This window comes from Dendrobium catenatum, unplaced genomic scaffold (assembly GCF_001605985.2).
Source record: "Dendrobium catenatum unplaced genomic scaffold, ASM160598v2 fragScaff_scaffold_72, whole genome shotgun sequence".
NCBI classification, from domain to species: Eukaryota; Viridiplantae; Streptophyta; class Magnoliopsida; order Asparagales; family Orchidaceae; genus Dendrobium; species Dendrobium catenatum.
Genome location: NW_021318534.1, coordinates 896,539 through 914,737, shown reverse-complemented (window position 1 = coordinate 914,737; position 18,199 = coordinate 896,539). Strand labels below are relative to the sequence as shown.

The 18,199-nt window shown below is 36.2% G+C and overlaps 1 long non-coding RNA gene across 1 annotated transcript; it reads left to right on the top strand.

The window, feature by feature from the left end:
* Positions 1-568: 568 nt before the first annotated feature.
* LOC114579858 lies at positions 569-17,246 on the top strand. Its single transcript, XR_003701085.1, has 3 exons — positions 569-1,208; positions 14,213-14,433; positions 17,172-17,246. It is a non-coding gene; the product is annotated as an uncharacterized LOC114579858 (long non-coding RNA).
* Positions 17,247-18,199: the final 953 nt, after the last annotated feature.

Sequence of the window (18,199 nt, the reverse complement as noted above, 5' to 3'; positions counted from 1 at the left end):
TAGCTTTGAAAGAATTAGACTTGAATAAAATAATGAGGTAAGTCTCACCAAATTCATGTTAATTTATATTTCTATCTCAAACATGGGCGGATCCCCATGGCATTGAAGGGGGGCAAATGCCCACCCTCATTTTTTTTTTAAATTTTAGAGAGTATATTTTGAAATATTTTGGATATTTTGCCCCCTCTCAAAAAAACTTATTACCCTAATTTTATCAATTCTAAGCATCTTTGTCCATCTCCCACTAATAAAATTTTTTTTGTGTTGAAAGTCCTATTTTAAAAGTCGAATCCTCCTCTTAAGGAGAAATTATTGTGTACGTAATCCGAACGCGTTGGGATGCTGCGTATTTACTGTTTATTTGTTGCGTATTTTTTTATACAAAATTTTTTTGTGCCAAAAAATAACAAATAAATAATACTCACTAAATACTTACTAAATACATAATAAATACGCAAAAAATACGTAGAAAAAATTAAATACATAAAAAATACGCTTAAACAGTAAATAGGCAGCATCGGAACCTATCACTGTGTTCGGACTGAGTACACAATAATTTCTCCTTCATCAGCCGTTGCCCAGCCAGGTGTTGCCATTGGCCACGGAGAGAACGACAGATTACAAGAGAAGAATAGAAGGATACCAAGAGAGCGATTCAAAGCAGAGTTCGACCAACGCTGGAGGAACCGGGCTTCGTACGGTTCCGATCATTGGAGGGTTTAACCTAGCCTTCTATGACACTCGCGGTAGCGAGCTCTACATCAACCTCTTCTCGGGTCGCCAGAACTTCATGCATTGACTCCATTTTGTTTGGTTGAAAGATGTTTTCGTGGGTAATTTATTGCGGAATAACGATCAATAAGTGAGGCCTTTTGATGAGTGTACGTGAAAGGGATAAAAGATTGGTAAAGAAGTCGGACCGATGGATCCACGAAATTTGTTTGATATTCGTTTTGGGGTAGCAGACAGGTCGATTGGTATACGGGGTGGGTAGGAACAGCCATAATTGGTGTGTGGGGTATTGATTTGGAGAGGTACAGACAGAGATATCAATGGATTCTGGTTGTTGATAATTTAAATGGTGGACAGTAGTGTGGTGAATGGCGGGTCCTATTTTGTTGATGGTGTGATTTGGTGATGAAATTCCATGGAGGCATTTACTCACTGGCAAACATAAATGGTTTGGGTGGCTTGCTTGTTTCATGCAGGTGATTTCTTCTTTTGTTCATTTACTATAGCTCAGTATATTGGAATTCATTTGATTTACTGCTGAAATTCACATGTCCTGATTTGTTAGGGAAAATTAGTCCGATTTGAAGTTGCTTTTCAGTTTATGATTGCTTCATCTGGAAGTGATTTTCAGATATAACGAAACTATTCAGTTTTAGGGTCAAAGAATTCCCTGAATAAATGTTGATTGTTTTAAGAGGGCAATATCAACTGGTCTTTGGTTGGAAGCTGTGGCCAGCATACACTACATATGGTCTGGGTCGACATGAATAGGACGTGCTGATTGACATTTTAGTTGAGCTCATGGTAAGCTATAGTGGAACATAGGAGTTGATCGAATTGAATAATAGTTAAGTAATTTTCAAATAATCTATCTATTGTCCTAAATCACAAAGTGTCTTTTTGTTATTCAAGCCTAAGCAGTGAGCCTGGGTGGGTTTCGTTTGGTTTTTTGGGTTTCTAGAAACAAACCATTACAATCGTTTATCTTAAAGGTTGACCAAACCATCATATTTTAAGAAGAAAGCCATTTGGTTGGTTTTAATCAATTTTGATCTTGAGCTTCAATTCCAACAATATTGTGTTTGGTGTACTAAAAATATGCATGCATGTGTAATCTAGGATTGTGCACACAAAAATCATTTAGATGAACAATTGGCATCAAGAATATGATTTAGCTTCAAGCTTATCAATTAAAATAAATTGCTTTCATAAAATCTCTTGGCTCTCATCAATGATTGAGAGTTCCGTGAGAGGGAAATTAAGATACGAGAGGTTTAGAGAAGACTTGAGGAGTGAGATTATAGTTAAACATAGTGATTATCATTTTGTCTTGTATATGATGGTATATTATAATTAAGGGGATAAGAAGCAGTTAAGTTGTAAAAATAATATGTATATAAACATCTTAAAAAATATTTGACTTTTGATCAAAAATTTTTATTAATACATTGAATAAAACTAAATCATTCAATTTGGTTCAACTTATGTAAAACCAGTAGTTTTCTTCCGCTTTTAATACATTTAGTTCATTTTGGGTTGATTAGGTCGGTTTGACTATTTTTGTTACAAAAGAATGATATAAATGAGGACACAACTAATAGTAAGATGAGGGGTGTTTTTAACTAAATGTATGTGTTTTTATTTGGTTATGGTTGTTATATGCCATAAATGATCTAAAGTCAATTGAAGTCCTTAGGGCATGTCATTCACAATGTTTTCTTCCTTGCACACGCACAACGAAGGCAGTAGTTTGCCTTGAGAAATGTTTCTTCAGAAAGACTCTCTAACACTCAAGTTAGTGAGTGGTTTCAAAGGATATGAAGTTTGTTAAATATGAAGTTTGTTAAGTCTACTTTCTGAATTTGATAGGAAAACTTTGATATGGATAGCATTCTTTATGATCATGTCAGATTACATTGGACCTGTTATTACCCAACTTGTTTTGTTTTCTTGACTGAAATTAATTTCATATATTCAAACACAATTTTTGATACATCATTGAAAATTTGGCCAATCAGGGATGAATCTCGATCAATGTTTAAAATTGTGCAATTAGGTATTGAGGCATTTTTTTTTCATGAGGCGAGGCGCAAGCCTCAAGGCATTTTGAGGCGTAAGCCTCAAAATCAAAAAATTGCGTAAAGTGATAATAAATGTCAAAAGTATTTTTTTATATAATACCTAAATAATATATTAAATAATGACATATTAACTTCCTATTGAATTATGAATTAACAAATTGACATACATATAAAACAAAAAATTGCACAAGATCTAAAGTGGCAAGTGATAAATTGCGTGAAATAGAATAAAAATCCAAATATTATAAAAGGAAAATAATATTAAATATAGAAATTGTATAAAAGTGTCATATAACATCAAATTCAACTCCAAATTTTCTTTTTTTTTTCTTAATTCTTTACTCAATTACATTTAATTCTTAATGAAAGATGAAATAGTTGGCAACAACTTAGGAGTTATCCGCACTGTCATCACTGAGGTGATCTTTATCTGAGTTGTTGCATAATAAATTGCTTGATTTATGTAAGTTTTAATAAAAAAAATTATATAAATAGAGCGAGGCGTAAGCCTCACGATAGCAAGACGTGGCGTGCTTCAAGGCGGGCCTTAACCAAGCTGAGGCGCAAGCCTTATATAAAAGCTAGAGGCATAAGCCTCAAGGCATTTTTCACTAGAATTGCGCTGAGGCGGGTCTCAAGGCGAGCCTTATATTTCACAATTTTAAACAGTGATCTCGATTCAATATATATATTGTTAATTTTTGAAATCAAATTCAAAGCCATCCAAACTCTAGTTTCAACAAAATTATAATCGAATTGAACATCTTGATGAGAGGAACTCAACAACAATAAGTGATCCGCTTCAAGTCCAAATGAGCCCAAATCAAGCCCTCTATGCATAATTGAAAACTTTGAAACATTAACTGAGGGGCCAAATGATCTCTGAATTTGGCATACTTAGGGCTGCAAATGAACCGAGCCGAGCCGAGTATGTGAGTGTTTATGTTTGTGTTCATTTAATATCAGCTTGTTCAAGTTTGGTTCATGTTTGTTCGAGCTTTATTGTTTGTGTTCATGTTTGGTTCAAGTATTTCCTATCACAGCCCTAGGCATACTTATAGTTAAAATGAGCATCTCATCGAGAGGAGTTTAATAAGCCCAAAATCAATCGATTTTGAGGTTTTTAAGACACTAAAATGCTGAATAAATGATGTATGATCAAATTGTTTGATATGAGTCCTCTGATGAAGTGTTTTGAAATTTTAGTTTTATTTAACAATATTTCACTTCCCAAATACTCTAAATATACTCCGACTCTCGACAATGTCTACATGAAGGGGACTTGGAACTTTGAGCATGCATCTAAATTTGGATTTAGAGTTGGAGAGAGCTTTGCTTAAAATCATCATCGATGACTTCCCCAAGAAATCATTTGACTGTTGTGACCTTTCCGCCATTGCTTGAGTACCAACATCTAGCTACCATCTAGCATGCAACTATTTGGTGTCGTATATGAGAAATATTCACAGCATACTACGATATTTTTTCAATGTTTGAGAATCAACCCCTAAAAAAAGGATGGTGAATTCCACCTATGTCTTACTTGCATAGGATGGAGAAGCTTTAAGCTTAAATCCTTCAACTCTTAGAGAATGTTAAATGATAAAGAGTATCATCAAAATATGATAGAGTTCTATACTTCTCTCACATAAAATCAATAACAGCCCGGGGCTAATGAAGTTAATGCCACCCATGCAGTGTTTCCTCATTGTCATGTTGTAGCTCCTTATCCCATACAATATCACTAAGGTCTATTGGACATCGCCAATTGAACCTATATTTCCTTTGTTAGTCGGCCCTCCCATAATCTTCCAACAACCCTTGTGGACTTAATCAACATAGCCATATTAACGCCTTTCATAATATCATAAGAGATGAACTTTGTCGTCTTAATCACGAGAAATTTTCTTTAGGAGAAAGGAATGAGCTTACTCATCAGTGCAACTTTCAAGAATCTTGTCCTCTAATCAATACTATTCTCCAACATCCCATTATAGTGGGATTCAAGTTGCTTGCTATCAATGCATGTAATGGATAGATTATTATAGGGCCATCATGCATATTCGACAAGTTTCTTTTGTGATCCTTTGTCAGGTCTTTCCTACCACTCTTAGGGGTCAAGCGTGTACTTTATTCTACTCCCTTTTGGCTGAATTTATCCACAATTTCGTTGATCTTGCTAGGTAGGTTTTTACTTGAATAATTTATTGTATCTTATAAAAAAGAATCTAGAAGGCACACACATAAGGTAGTCTTAATGGTATGATAGTAGTGGAGATGATTATCATTAGAAATACCCCATGAGAGCTATTTACAAAAAATATCATCAGTTCATCACGTATAATCCCTTGAAAGCTTACCCATGAAGTTGCCTAAATGGGAAGGTAGCAGTGGACATGATCTTTAATATCAGTTTTTCATAATGGATTACTGCAACTTTTTATTTTGTTTGTAGTGCGTCTTTGCTTATTTTTAAGAGGCGATCATAAAAAAAATTCAGCAATATTGTGTAGGAGATTTTTATTTGTTTGAGGAAAGTGGCAAAACTCTTTTTCCTATAATCTTAAAATGGATCCACCAGTTTTAGAAACATGCAATGCTAGAAGTATGAAGAAACTTAAGGGGTTGATTGACTGCAAGTAGGAGTTGACTCGAGCATGAGAAACTTGGGCATGAATTTCGTGGCATATTTCAATTGAAAACTTTCAAAATTAAATTAAGAATCATCAGAACTCCTATTTCATCGAACTTAAGCTGAACTAAACATCCCGATGAGATGAACACAACGACATCAATAATGATCCAATCCAAGCTCAGATGAGCCCAAATCAAGGGCATGAATCTTCAAAACATTAATTAGATGACCAAACAATCTCTAAATTTGGCATGCTTATAGTCAAATTAAGCATCACGACCAAAAGAATCCAACAAACCCAAATTCGCTTGATTCTAACATCAGTAAGATACTTAAACGTTGAAGATATGCTTTATAACTGAGGGAATCAATACATGCTGTTTGATGGAGTTCTAGATTTTCTTTATATTTACGGGCATGCCATTCTTAAAAATCTATAAATAGGTTCTCACTCCTTATATGAGGTGATGAAAGGAGCTTGGAGCTTGAACTTTGGATGAGTTTCAAGAGAGCTCTGAGCATTGAAGATTCTAGAGCACCATCTGGGCACCACTATTGTGCCACTGCTAGATTGTCACAGAACTACAGTCCTTGGACCATCGTCGCCGACTACTGTCCTCAGATTACCATCGTTGACAACTATCCTCTGACCACCGTCCCCCAATTACGACCATTCAAACCTCAGTTGCCCACTGAGTTACGATCTTTCGACCTCCGCCGCCTGCCAGCTATAGTCCTCGAACTACCATCGTCTGACTATGGTCCTCGGATCACTATCGCCCCACTATACGGCCTTAATTAAGGTCCTCCAACCATTATTGTCAGACTACGGTTCTTGGACTGCATTAGCCTAACTATGGTCCTTCCGACCTTCATCACACGCCATCTACAATTCTCCGACCTTAATAGCTCACCAACTACAATCCTTAGATCACCTTCGATCAACTATAGTTCTTTGACCACCATTACTCGACTACGGTCCTCAGATCACTGTCTTCCTACTACGCATAATTAAAAACCTTAAAGTATTAATTGAATAACCAAATGATCTTTTGACATGCTTATAGTAAAAATAAGCATCTCAACGAGAGGAATTTAATGAGCCAAGATCGCTTGGTTATGAGGTCGTTAAAATACTTAAATGAATAATGAATGGTTTACGGTCAAATGATTTAATATGAGATGTATGATAGAGTGTTTAGGAATTCTAGATAGATTTATGAAAATGCCACTCTCAAAATACTATAAATAGATCCTCACTTGCTATATGAAGGGGACTTGGAGCTAAACTTGGTCTTGGAGTTGGAGGGCTCTAAACAATCGTTTGACTTTTGTGGCTTGTCTGTCAACGCTTGACCGTCAATGTCCAGCTATTACCTTTCGATTACAGTCTTTCAAACACTATATTCCGACTACAGCTTCCCAATCATCATCACTTGACTACAGTCTTCGTCCCACTATCGTCCAATTACAGTCTCTCAACCGCCTTCACTTAACTATTGTTACTTGACAATATCACTAACTTCCTCTTGCTTTGTCGTAACATCAATGCATGTCATTGACACACGACATCGCTTATACAATTGATGCATTTCATTGACATTAGTGTTTGACATCTGCCGACCTTGTCATATGTTATCACTCATAACGTCAATGCATGTTGTCAACATCACCTCCAATTTTCAATGTCGAAACCTATATTTATACTGGTTTTCTTGGTCTTTGTTCTTCTCTCTTCAAAGGGGAACAATCAAGTAGGCCATAAACACTCAGTTGAAGATAACTTTAATACCTCAAGGCCCTTCCAACTTACATCATGGAATCCATCCCCAAGGGTTTATGCATAATTCTTTATGTTAACTCTTTCATAAATTAATGTTTAGGAGAATGTCATCATTTGTAATCGATAATATACAATAGTGAATTCATTTCATTTGGGCCAGATCCTGTATTTTTTTTTTATTTCCAAGTAAAAATTTTGATCTCTTGAAGCATTATTTTATCTTTGTAAGCATTGAATCTTCATATCAAGCTAAGATGTTAAACTTATCATTTCACTACCATGAATATTCTAGCATGTAATAATTTTTTTGTCTTAAATCATTTATGCGTATGACTTCCAGCCAAAAAATGACTCCTATTATTGCCTTTCTTGTTTAGCTGATGTGGAACACCGTATGCTACACCCCAGGGACACCACACCTTGTGCTTGCTACTCCACTTCTCTATTACAACTTTAATCTCTTTATAGTTACAATAGTACATTTCTCTTGCTTTTGCTTTTGAAGCTTAATATAGTATTTATATAGTAGTATTAAAGGCTATAGGACACTTAGGAACTTTTTACATTTGACAAAAATATACTATGTAGTTTTGTTGTGTTACTCTTGTCTTCGTTTATGTCCTTTCCATTGTTACATCAGTCTTGGTATCAGAGCTAAAATGTGTCCGGGACAATGGTTGAAGGAAGTTCATGAAGGGCTCTTGACGATGATTGAAGCCTGGATGCTTTTGGGCTGCTCATGCTAGCATCCTCGGCAACTTGTTGAGTTAACAACTGAGTTCTTTCGCTTCTCTATCGATGTTCAAAATGACATGGCAACAATTAAGTTAGTGATTGATATGAACTATGCTGCTCACATTCCTTCGCCGACAACCACACCTGTAGATCGTCTGCCCCAGGTTACAGTGCGTGTGCTAGGATGACCTCCAGTACCTCCAATTGAGACCTCCGATTTTGAAGGGAATATTGAAGTTTCCCAGCGGCAAGATTTTGCTGATTCTACAAACGATGAACCACTTCGCTGTTATGAAGCTCCTTGCAGGCGGGAGAGGCGCAACCAAGATCAAGGTGAATTTAGAGTCAAGCTAGATGTTTCCTTTCAGCTGTATATAAAGAATTATTTGGACTGGGAACGTGTGGTCGAGATGTTTCTTGAATATATGGAAATCAACTCTTAAAAACAGGTGAAGTATGTTGCCTGCCAATTGAAAGGGGGAGCGGGAGCTTGGTGGCAACAACTCTTATAGTCCCAATGATGGGAAGGTAAAGGACAAATGACAAAATTTGTATATAATGAAACTGTTGCTTAGGGGTTATTTCTTACCCACTGATTTTGAACAAATGCTATATTTAAAGTAGTATTGCCTAAGGACAATAGAATGTAAGTCAGTACATGGAGGAATTCTACAAGTTGAGTGCTAGAAAAAACTTGAATGAATTTGAAAATCAGTTGGTGGCGAGATACATTGGTGGGCTGAAGGAATCGATACAAGACAAATCAGAGCTTAATTCAACATGAACATTATCTTAAGCCATTAATTTCGCCTTGAAAGCTGAAACACAACTCCTCCATCACTCTCGCAGCTCTTAATCCCGTCGACAAGTGCATGAAGCCATTAATGAGGTACACAATTCCCCCATTGTTAAAAATCTCAACTTGTATCGCAACCTCCTCCCCAAGCTGAACTAAAAGGTCGAGCTCCAATGAGAGATATCCCATATAGTAAGCCGACCACCTTGAAATGTTTCAGGTGTTTTCAACCGGGGCGTAAATCCAACGAATGCCCACGACGACAACAACTTCAACTAATAGAAGGTGACCTTGACAAAGAACAAGAAGCCAATACTGGTGATCAATGTGAGCTGGTGGAAGAGTTACATGCTAATGTTGGAGAATCTTTGGCTTGCATAATAGAGAAGCTTCTGTTGGCTACTCATCAACCTGCTACCTCGCAACGGAGCTCCCTATTTCAAATTTGGTGCACTATTCTAGGAAAGGTTTGTGATTTGTTAATTGATAGTGGATCAATATAAAATATTATATCCTGGGCTACTGTTCAAGCCCTGCAACTCAAAACCACTAAGAATCCCCATCTATACAAGTACAGTTGGGTAAAGGACATACAAGTTGTGGTAACTAACATTTGTTGTGTCACGTTTTAAATCGGCAAGCATTACTTATGCGAAGTTATATGTGATGTTATGGACATGAACGTATGCCACTTAATTCTCGGTCGATCGTGGTAGTTCAATACTAGAGCCATTCATGATGGTCACGCCAATTCTTATTCCTTTGAATGGAAGGGTAAACAGTTGCGTTTGCTCTCTCACTCAGTGGAGCCTACGACTAAAGGGGTGTTTTCGACTATATACATCGTCTCAGGTCGATCATTGCTATGCTTAGCACCACACCACACTTCCCTGTTAGTTGTTGTAGTCTTTGATACTCCTGAAACAACTCAAACCACAACTATACCCGAGGAAGTTCAACAATTAATTGTTGCATTTGCTGATATATGGCCTCAAAACTTACCCTCCCAGCTGCCATCGCTTAGAACGTCGCAACACCAAATTGAGTTTGTGCAAGGAGCCACATTACCTAACCTACCTCACTATCGAATGAGTCCCAAAGAACACTCCATTATGTAGGAAACGATTGAGGAATTACTGCAAAAATAATTGATCCACTCCAGCCTGAGTCTGTGTGTAGTGCCCACTCTTATAGTCCCCAAGAAGGATCGACAATGGAGAATATGCATTGATAGCCGGACAATTAGCAAAATAACTGTGAAATATAAATTCTCCATTCCACGGGTTAGTGACTTGTTGGACAAATTTAGTGGAGTTTCTGTTTTCTCAAAATTGGACTTAAGTTGTGGTTACCATCAAATCTGTATACGACCAGGGGATGAGTGGAAAATGACTTTCAAAACACGAGAAGGCCTATATGAGTGGAAGGTCATGCCCATTGGGTTTTGTAATGCATCTTCAACATTCATGCGGTTGATGAACGAGGTGTTGAAACCCTTTTTGGGAAGGTTTTGTGTGGTGTATTTCGATGATATCCTTGTATATAGCCACTCTTTTAACGATCATCTATCCCACCTGACTTCCATCTTTGAGAGCCTTCGTTAAAACAAGTTATATCTCAACTTAACGAAGTGTGAGTTTGCTGCCACTCAGAGTGCACTTCCTTGGTTTTATTCTTTCCAAGAATGGGGTAGAAATGGATCCACGCAAGATCTCAATCATTACAAATTGGCCGACACTATGTTTTTGACAGAGGTCCAAAGCTTTCATGGCTTTGCCAATTTCTACAGAAGATTTATTAAGGGATTTAACATTATTATGGCCCTCATTACAGATTGCTTAAAGCTTGCTTTGTTCAGCTGGATTGCAACTAAAAAAAAACAATTTTGAATCCATCAAAACTGCTCTAAGCTCAGCTCCAGTGTTGGTCCTTCCGAACTTTGAGAAGCCCTTCATAGTGGAAACAGACTCCTCGCTAAAGGGCATAGGAGCTTAAACTAGTTGAGTTCTTCAATGAAAAACTTAGCCTGACAAGACAAAACTGCTCCATTTTCGAGCAGGAGTTGTATGCTATAGTGCGAGCGCTAAAACAATGGGAGCACTACCTCCATCAAAATTTTGTTCTCTGAAGCGGCAAGCGACAACCAAGTGCTCCAATACATAAATAGTCAGAAGAACATAAATCGGATGCATGCCAGGTGGGTTATATTCTTACAGAAGTTTAGCTTTGTCATTCACCACAAAGCAGGAAAGCAAAACCAAGTGATGTTGCACTCAGTAGGAGATCGTCCCTACTCACCCTATTACAAACCGAAATCACAGGCGTAGGAAATGATCGAACTTTACAGCACAAATGAAGATTTTGCTAAACCATGGAAGGATTGCTGTGTGGAGCATCCAATCAGAGATTTCACAGTATGCCATAGATTTCATTTCAAGGGCAATTGTCTCTGTATTCCAGCACCCTCGTGGCGTCAGCAGCTCATTAAGAAGTTCATAGTGGAGGGCTTGCAGCTCATGTCAGCGTAGATAAATCCTTCCAACAATTGCAAACTGATTTTTCAGGCGTCATATGTGGCGGGATGTGTCACGACTAGTGGAACGTTGTTCAATATGTCAAATGTATAGAGGGTCTCAAAACATTGGTTTGTATATGTCCTTACCAGTGCCAAACTTAATATGGGAGGATCTCAGCCTAGATTTTGTTATGAGATTACCACGAACCAAACACGACGCTGATTTTATTATGGTTGTGGTGGACATGTTCTTTAAAATGATGCACTTCATCACTTGCAAAAGACCTTTGATGCAATGAATGTAGCTCGCCTCTTTTTCAAGGAAATTATACGCTTACATGGCTTACCTCGCAGCCTCACATCTGACCGTGACATTAAATTCATCAACCACTTTTGAAGATAACTATGAAAACGTTTGAAAACTGATTTAAAACTAAGCTCTGCCTATTACCCTCAATCGGATGGGATAATGGAAGTCGTGAAAAACACTCTTGGTAGGACTGCAAACGAACCAAGCAGAGCCGAGCTTCAGCCTGTTCGAGTTCAGACTCATTTGTTAAAATCGTGCTCAGGCTCGGCTCGAAGCTCGTCGAGCTTCATGGACACATGTTCTTAGGGCTGCAAACAAACCGAGCCAAGCTGAGTACGTGAGTGTTCATGTTTGTGTTCATTTAATATTAGCTTGTTCAAGTTTGGTTCATGTTTGTTCGAGCTTTATTGTTTGTGTTCATGTTTGGTTCATTTAAATTAATGAGTGTTCATGTTCGGTTCATATTCGATTCATGTTCAATTCATGTTTGTTCATTTAGTGTTTATCGAGCTTGTTTGCGAACATATTTAACAAATTTTTTGTAACTATCAAACAAACACATTCATGAATGTATCTATGAACAAACATATTTATAATAAAAGCAATTGTTCATGTAACAAAGGCAATGATTATTTATATTTATTAATTATATAGTCAAATATTAATTATTTTTATCGAGCTTATTCACGAGTTCAAAATCGAACACGAATTGAGCTTTTATCGAGCTTCTTATCGAGCTTAATGTCGAGCTTGTTCACGAACTTCAAATGATGTTGTTCGCAAACATAAATGAGCCGAACGCATTAGTGTTCAAGCTTGTTTATTTAATAATCGAGTATTTAATATATAAGAGAGAAGGCGGGCGGGTTGGGTTGGGAGTTTAAAAAATAATATATATGTATATTTTTCTGAGCGGGAATTGAGGCGGGAGAATAAGATATTTAATGGAGAGAAATTTTTTAATAAAAATTTAATAAAATATTTCTAATTAGTTAGATTAATAAAAAATTAAAATATGTCTAATAAATGGTTAAAGTTAAAAATATTAAATTAGTAAAAATAAATTATTAAATTAGTAGACTAAATAGTATTTATTTTTAAAACTAATTGAGCTCTAATCGAGCTTATTCACGAGCTTAAAAGATATTGTTCGTGAAAATAAATGAACCGAATGACAAGCTGTTTAAGCTCGTTCATTTAGCTATCAAATATTTATCAAGAGTGTTCAAACTCATTTGTTTATCTTATCAAACGAACATGAACGAGCTATTATCGAGCCGAGCCACGAGCAGCTCATCAAACGCTCGACATATTTGCAGCCCTAACTCTTGGGAGCATGCTTCACTTCCTTGTTCAATATCATCCAAAGTAGTGGGAAGAAGTACTTAGTTAGACCAAATTTGCATTCAATTCGATGCCCAACAGATTGACGGGTCAATGTCCATTTAGTATAGTTTATACTACAATGCCTAACCATTTACTCGATCTTGCAGTTATGCCCAAATGTTACAACACATCGGTAACCAAATTCGTGGATGGCTTTGCAACTATGTTTAAAGAGATTCAAACCAAGCTACAAACTGCTAACAACAAGTTGATAGTCACCGCAGATCCAAAGTATTTGAACTTGGAGACCTCATCATGGTTCGCTACGCAAGGAGAGGTTCACAACTGGCACTCACTCAAAATTGAGCCCACAAAAACTTGGCCCGTTCTCTGTCAAACATAAAATTAATGATAACGCGTATGTTATTAACCTCCCCGCCGACATCCAGACTTCATCAACTTTCAATGATAAAGATATATACAGTTATCATCCTCTAGATGATTCAACCACTATCACCACTTCGACAGGGGCGAACTCTTTGGGGTGGGGGAGAGCTGATGTGGAACATCGTATGCTACACCCCAGGGGCACCACACCTTGTGCTTGCCACTCCACAACTCTATTACAACTTTATTCTCTTTATAGTTACAATAGTACATTTCTCTTACTTTTGCTTGTGCAGTTTGATTTAGTATTGCTACAGTAGTATGTTATAGGACACTCGGGAATGTTTTACATTTGACAGAAATATACTCTGCTGTTTTACCTCCTACATTGTTCTGGTAATCTCTGTCTTTGTTTCCATCCTTGCCATTGTTAGATCAGTTTAGATGTCCTGAACTACTGAATTTGGCCAATAAATACTATGTTCTATATATTTATGGCTGTCAAAACAGCTTGTTGATGACGAATTGCTCATGTTTTGCTCATTAAGAAGCTCATTTTTAATTTGTTTATTAAGTAGGCCAATTAGTGTGCAGTTTCATTTCAAGCGTGTTGCACTCGCATGACTTAGTTTGGGTGCATATTTCATTCTCAGCTCTCAAGAAGTGATTTCGTAAATAAAGCTCATGAACTTAACTCTTTGGTATTTCAATAAAACTGAATGACTGTTTTACCTAATGCTGATCCCCATCCGTGATGTTGTAAATGACAATGATTTTGAATGAATGATTTCTACAAATAATATTTTGCTTTAATACATTTGCTGCATGTCATTACTTACTGCTTGATTAGCCTTCCCCTTTGCTTGATTCAGGAAGTAAATGAGAATGACACGTTTTGTGTTTATGTTTCAGCCATTTAAGGAAGCTGTGAAAATGGATTTATCTAATATCCCAAAAGGTGCAGTAAGTACGACTGCAAAACCCTGTTGACAAAACTACCTAGCTGTTGAAAGAACAATTATGTGGAAATATGGTAAAGTAATTCAAGACTTGGTACTAAGGCTTGAGAAATGTAGAGACTGGTGAAGCTTGAACTGCAGCTGATTTGGGTCCACATCCAATGCTCCAGTTTTGTAAGTTTTCTCTACTATAATCAAGTATTTTTTATTTGTTGTGATCGTTGCATGGAGCTTATGAGGTTATTCTCCTTCAAGCTTTTTGAGATCAAATTTTATCTGATATTGCCTATGGTACATCATTATCCTTCTGAATTCATGCACAGAAACAAACTATCTTTGTTATTATGTTACCATGTTTGATTAATGTTATTGTAAATGTAGTATGTCATTTAATTACTTGAAGCCTATTTCACCTTTTTTCTAGTTACTTAAGAAAAAAAATTGAAATTATTTTTTAGAAGATATTACGAAGTTCCAGAAAAATGGCGTTTTTGGATTGAAGTGAAGTAAATAGAATTTAAACTGAATAATTTAGAATTTGATTGTGATTTTGTAATCATTGATTTGAACCTTTTTTTTTTTGTTTTATGCCGAAATGCACTTCATGTTTCGATAATTTATCTCATATGCACTTCAGTACTTCATCCTCTGCATATAACTCCCATTAAACTTTATAGTATGTATGTAATCATATAATTTAATTATCTCATTTGCATTTCACCCTTAATATATCAACAACATATTAAATTAATTTATCAAATTATTCAATTATAATGATTATGTTAATAAGATAAATATTGAAGAGGGGGTGCATTTTATCCTTTTTTTGGGTAATTTTTTTCTTCTTTTTTTATTTTAATTTATCACCAAAGACTTGAAATTACTTTCTTAGTAATTGTACCGTGTGGGAAATAAAAAAAGACACACACACAATTATCAGTTCAATAAAATCATTATTTAAAAAAAATATATCGACTTAAATTTGATTATAACATTTCTATTTATTAAATTTATGTTATAATGAATATAATGTAAGAATTTGTTGTTTAATTTTATAGTAATATTATATTTGTCATATTCTAATATAAGTCTTTAAGAGTTTTAAAAAGGGGCATGAAATCTTCGGCTTAGGATCAGCAATATTATACTAGCTGATGTTGGATGCTTAGCAGTGATATATTTTATAGAAATTATTTAAATGTATTAAATTTTATTTATTTATTTATTCAGATATGCATCAAATTTGTCAACCTTTAACTCCCACTTTTTATCAAAAAATATCATTGTTGATTACTTATAAAAATGTTATTTATATGAGATCAAATTGAATGAAATTCATTAGATATATAATCTTGTTATGTAAATAAAAAAATTACTAATTGATAATATTTCATTTGAAATACTTAGTGTTGTTTAATTGCTTGTTAAAAAAATTAAGTTTTTTTTTTTAATTTGATTGAAAGTAAAATGAATTAAAATAATTTTATTTTTATACTTTTAAGCTTATATTGTTGTATTAAACTGATTTTTATCACAAATCATTAACCTTAAATATTGGATTGGATTTTCAGACTCATCTGTGATAGCTTCAGGCACACTTGTTACAATTTTGACCCAATAGTCAAAATTTGTCCCGAGTTAAGGAAAAAATAGTTACGTCAAAAAATGCAATTAATACAGTCAGAAGTGTTTCTGTAACCCAAGTTTATTCGCGGGGGAAACCCACCGATACACGAAATACGTGCAAGATCATCAACCATAAGAATTTTATTTGTTCTTCACTTTGTGCTTTCATTTGAAATTTCTCTTGATCAATTTTGTTTTGAACCAATTAAGAAGACTTCTTTCGATGCTTGAATTCAACTAGTTGTATAAGCTTGAAATTGGGTTGCTATTTTTGTTTGATTGGGGGTTTCGCCCAAAAAGCTCATTTCTTTCCGGCTGACTGGCTGAGTCTAGCGCCTTTACCAAGTCCAATTTGGAAAGAACTTGATCCAAACTCTTCTTCTTTCTATCTTCAGCTCTAAAATTGAGTTCAACTTCCAGCCCATGTTCTCCGGTAGCGTTCATTCATATAGACAAAAGTAAGAAAAAAGAAAAAGGTCTTTCTGGTTTGGCTAAAACACCACACCCATAAAGAAAACAATTGAAAAAAGCGTTTCATGCAACCTTTCGGGATGAATTCTATCAAATCTTCTAGCGATATCCATGGCTTCCTTCATAAATCGGTAACTTAGCCCAGGAGCCGGCGAAAACTAAAGAAATTCGACTTTGAACTTCGGAGAAAGCAGCCTGCGCAGATGAAAGAAAGTCTAGAAGAACATTCGTTTATAGCTCTTGACGTTTCTTATTTTGCTGCCATTTGAATGAGCTTTTCCTACCCGCATTTTAAGTCTGATTATCCGATACCGGCTTATTTACCGTCGGGTTGAAGATCCTTATAAGTTTATCTCAACCTATAGCATGAGTTTTCATGTGTTGGCCATGCGAACTCTGCTATTGCCACTAAACTTTCATCTAAAGAAAATAAGTACTTGAAAATTTGTTGGGGGAAACGTATGTGGTGACTCGATTAGAAATTAAAATATTTAACTTAACTCCAAAAATTGTGATTAGTAACTACTTAGAAACTCATAGAATTACCCACCCTCTTGGAGATAGATCCTTGCCGAAAAACTCTTTAGCTGATAAAGGCAGTGTAATAAATGAATCTAAGATAGTTACGTGTGATGTTTTAGAGAAAGAAGAATCACATCTGCATGGAAAAATTGATTCTCAGATGTTAAAGGGCTCTACGCTGATGTGGTTTGATAGTAATGTGTTCACGAAGTCGAGATTGCTTATGTATAATCAGCATTTCCAGCTTCCATTTTTTCCCGAGCTAAAAAGTTAAAACTTCATTCTATCTGCAGTGGCCAGGACTTCACGGTGGAGGCTTAGGAGTTTCGGGTCGGGTTTGGATCAAACCGATACTCACCCGATTTGACCCACGTGGTTTAGATAGATTGGACCGGGCTGATTAAGGTATTTAGCTAATTAGCGGCTAAACCCGACCCGAAATCCATTTTTGACAGCTCTACTGAATATCTTGAGGGCCATATTTTGCTTGATCTTAATCGAGAATGGTTCCAGGTCTGTCTCCCTTACACGAGATTGCTACCCGTGCCATTCACGGCCTGAATTACATAACTTGACAAATTACCATATTTTCTGGCCATCTCCGTTCTTGTCGTTAAAAAACTGAATTCCAATTTAGTGATTGTGGGAGCCATTGCAGCCATTTCGATCTACTTCAGCTTTTGCAACTAATATTATGTCCTCTTCTGGCAGTTAGAAGGATCCAATTCTTGATAGAGCCTCCAGGTTGCAATGCTAGATATTTTTGGTTTCCAAACTTCTCAAATATCTTCCTTTTAGAATGCTTCATATCATCCGACAAGATACTATTTTACTTGTCAAATGAAATGCCATTTCTCGAACTTTGGAAGACACACTTGCTACAAATGCATCTCTGCATGATTATGTTGCTCATGTTGCTGTTGCTGTACCTTCTAAATTCACTATGGGGCTGTTTGGTTTACAGTATTAGTAGGGTAAAGTAATGTAATTACCTGCATTTTTTAAATTAGGATGTTTGGTTATTTTTAAGCGGAACATAAGGAAGTCGTCCGAAGCATTAATCGTGTATTAGCGGAGTAGAATCCCGCGACTTCGAAAGCCGCTCAATTTGAGCGGGTTACAAATTCCGTCGCGCTATAGCCATGGTGTCGCGGAAGCTGAGCTTATAAGTTCCTCTTCTTCTCCGTTCTTCCCACTCTCTCTGCTGCTCTCTTCCAAAATCCCCAACAGTTGCTGTCTCCCTCTCTAGAAGCCGAAGAAGACGCCTCTCACAGCTCACCGATTCATACGACCAGAAGATGCCTCGATGGGCTTCGCAGGC